A 3,726-nucleotide genomic window follows, 5' to 3' on the forward strand; every position below is an offset into this window, starting at 1 on the left:
TGGATCCTCCTGGCCGCCGCTGTTGCAGACGCGCTGCCAGAGCAGCAGGAGGACGCAACTCGTAAAACTATATGGAAGTTGTAAAAGGCGTCTCGCCCCCCCCCCCTTTGCAACCCCCACATCATCTCCCCGTCCTGCTCGCCGACGCCCTGGCGCTCCTTTGCTGCGCCCTTTTTCGCCTCGTCGACGCGTCAAGGAGTGAGGAGCGAGGGCGGCGGGGGCGGCAGCGGTGAGTGCACGAGGAGTTCATTAGTGATTCTCATCAGGGGGTCGCAATAAGACAAAACAAACATCACCTGTCTGAAGCAGCAGACAACAACAACAACAAGTTTTGTTGTATGCCCCGCAGAGAGATGCGAGCCGAGGAGCGCGCCGCCACGCCGCGGCGATAGAGCGCGAGTAAGTTGTTAATCGAATTACAAGACTCGAGGCCCAATCTGAGGGTGAATGCCTGATCCTTTGCGCGCTCGCTCCCCGCTACTAGTAGCAGGCAATGACCCGGGAGCAGGTGGGGCGGGGCAGGCTATGCGCCACGCACGAGGTGCTCACGTTTCAACAAGGCTCCTGGCCCTTAGGATTTTTAAGGTACAAATTCGAACTTTTCGCATAGAGAACTCAAGTAACAAAGTTAACACTGCAAAAACGTTACCGGCAATATACGCTGCCAAGACAGGCGTTAAATTAATGACGGGAATGGGTTTGTATGGCGTACGCTGCGGGGGATATTGGTTATACTTCCAATTATGTCGGAGACCACCTGCTGCGCGAATACGCCCTAAAATTTTCCGAAGGGGAACTTCAAACGGAGACCCCTTTGTGGTCACAAAACTAGATTTAAGATGGAGGAAAGGTGCTGCAAAAAGGTGTACCCCACTTAATTCTTTAATTTGTATTGATTTGTATTTAATGAAATTTTCAAAATCACTCTTCCACATCGATACGCTAACATTGTGATGGGCCCGAAAGAAGTTGTATAGATCCATACCAGAAGAACTCCGAATTACTCTATCTTCGGTCAAACCTGTTAAACCGCCCATAGCAATGACAGAGGACACTGGAATTCCATCCGGAGTTGATAAAAGTAGGTCACTCTTCAGCCAGTCCTGCCAGGAGTTGATCTCTCCGTTTTGGGGGGGAACTGTGATGAAGCCCCGTAGCTGCGCCTGATACGCGGCAACCACAACCAAGCAAGTCAGCAGCCATCCCCCGAGGACGGCTATCCGCGGCCCCGCCCGCTTACCGCCGAACGGCTGCCCCAGCAGAGGCGAGAGCGTCTGGAGGACAAGCTCCTGGACAGTGTCGTCGCGACGCATGAGGTACAGACAGGCCACCACGGCGGGAACCACGGCCACCAGGGCAGCCCAAACCGCGGGGGTGTACTCGTCGGTAATGGGGTACATAGGGGGCGGCTTGCCTGCACCAGCAGGCACAAATACTAGCAAAGAGTCATGCTCCCAAGGGAAGAAACTTAGTTCAGTGTGTGTGTGAACTGCTAGCGCAGCCCTTGTTCGAAATACCAGTGCGTCGAGGCGGCACTTGCCTGCTTCGCTATACGGCGCCATGAGCTGGGTCGTATATTTGGCCTCTGCCTCAAACACTAAACCGTAAGAGTGGTTCAACAATTGCAGTACCTCATGCGCCTCTGTCCTCCTGAAGTAATCCGCTGAAACTGGGTAACCGGCGTATTCGAAAAACTCCGCGAGCAAAGGCTGTCCGTCCGGCGGGGGCCGCCAGGAGGCGCAGCGTGGCGGTAGGAGCGGCTCCGGGCCCGACCAGCCAGCGCCGGGCGACCAAACGCCAAGCAGCTCGGCCTTGGCCAATGCCTGCGGACGGGCAATGTCGCAAGGCATTGGTACGGAAAAGACGTGCGTCGTGCCTCTTGGTCGTGCCGTTACCATCACGCGGAAGAATCTTCGGCATGTGTCCACCAGGTTGATTGAAGACATTGCATAATCTGCTTTGGCGTCCGAATCATATGACACCCAGAGGATGAATGGCACTCTGTCAGGAAAACTTGGGGCCCATGTGTTGGAAGTGTAGGGACCCACGTCCGTGAGGCGGAGCACAATTGACGCAGACGGCATCATCATAGCCATGAAAAAGTCGTTAAACTGTAAGCGAGACATGTAAATTTAAAATATGATGAAATCGGATAGGATCGTAAAAAACATGTTTTGCGATTTTTCCTAGTGATCTCACTATGGTTTTGCCCACGAAAGAAGTTCCGCGCACGATACCTTTGCTAAGTTTTCTTCCGTCGGCATGAACAGATAAATCGTGGCAACGCTCCGCAATCGTCGAAGAAATTCATCCATCCAAGCGGCTTTGCCAAACACGAACAAGCGCGGGGCGTAGGCGGGAGATTCATTGTCAGACAATTGGAAGTGTGGAGATATCAGAGTCAGGGCGCACGGGACCTCAGGGTGACGTGCCACACGGGACGATAGAACCTACAAAAAAAATACAGATTCAAACATTTTTACAAAAAAAAAAAGAAGAAAAAAAGTTCCCGCTGTTATCGGGAAGAAAAAGTAACGTGCCCAGACTGTGTAATTTTGAGATGACTTAAGGGTGGGTGTGCTGTTTTTAAACACAGTCAAAACCTTACGAAGCAAAGTGCCAAATCTTTCGTACCTACGAAGGATTTGCTACCTACGAAGCTTCCAAATCCTTCATATCTACGAAGGATTTGCCATTTTGCTTGGTAAGGTTTTAACAGTGAATCCTAAGATTTACACAGTTGTGCTCTTAGAGTTGTAAGCTGAAGAGCTGCAGGGTACCAAAGGTGCTGACAGTAAGATCAAATACTATAGATGGTGCTACTGACATAGAAACTAAGTGCTGCAGCCGACTGCATCTGTTACGCGCGCTTTCCAAAATCTTGAATACTGAATAAGGCGTCTTACCGTGACCGCATTGCCCGAAGCTTCCCCTACGGCTAAGCACAGAAAAAGCGCTGATAGTATCGTCCTGTCGGTCGTCATGCTGGACGCTTTCTGACTCGGTTCGAGTTTGGCGTGAGGCGCCGAGCGAACGGCAATCGATGCACAGCGTATCAACGCGCACCCACAGTAGTACAAACTGACACACCACTATCCACCGAGCGCTCCACTCTAAACTTCACAAAAACTCGCCGTGTGTAACGTGTTTGAGAGTGTCGCTGTTCGAGCCGCAGAGAAAAGCGGAAGGCTACACTGGACTCGGTGTCATATGATCGAATAAAAGGAAGGGGAGGGGGGGGGCTGACTAAGCACTTTGAGTCCAAGAGATAATTAGAGGGGTTTCCATAGCAAGGCCCCGGCCATCGCACGGCCGTACCATGTGCCCGTCGTGAGACTAAACGTGTCGAAACACAAAAAAAATGTATACAGAGTCTGTGTCTCGCGAACTGAAAGTTGTGCTTTTATTTCGCCGAGCCGAGCGTGGCTGATGGAATGACTCCCTGCCGTCCGGCGGATCGAGGTGGATCTAGGCGGATCCTGGCGGCGAGGCATCCACCCACCCGTCAGGCTACGAGCAAATAGTCAACATTAATTAATAAATTCAAGGCTCCATGTTCCAGGGAGGGAGGGAGGGGTTGAAGCACAAAGGACTGCCTGCTTCCCTTTCCTGTAACCCGTCCACCGCTTCCCTCCGCTCCTCTCCCATCCCTTGCAGCCCATTGCGTCTCCCCTCTCTCCCTCTCTCCCTCTCTCCCTCTCTCCCTCTCTCCCTCTATCTCCCTCT

General features: G+C 52.4%; 1 protein-coding gene across 7 annotated transcripts in view; it reads right to left on the bottom strand.

The window, feature by feature from the left end:
• The window catches only part of LOC113205850 (uncharacterized), a 237,565-nt gene that overhangs the window by 3,760 nt on the left and 230,079 nt on the right, over window positions 1–3,726 (bottom strand). The gene's annotated exons all lie outside the window — the stretch shown is intronic.

Source organism: Frankliniella occidentalis, unplaced genomic scaffold, assembly GCF_000697945.3.
Source record: "Frankliniella occidentalis isolate FOCC.00 unplaced genomic scaffold, Focc_3.1 Scaffold135, whole genome shotgun sequence".
In the NCBI taxonomy this organism is placed as follows: Eukaryota; Metazoa; Arthropoda; class Insecta; order Thysanoptera; family Thripidae; genus Frankliniella; species Frankliniella occidentalis.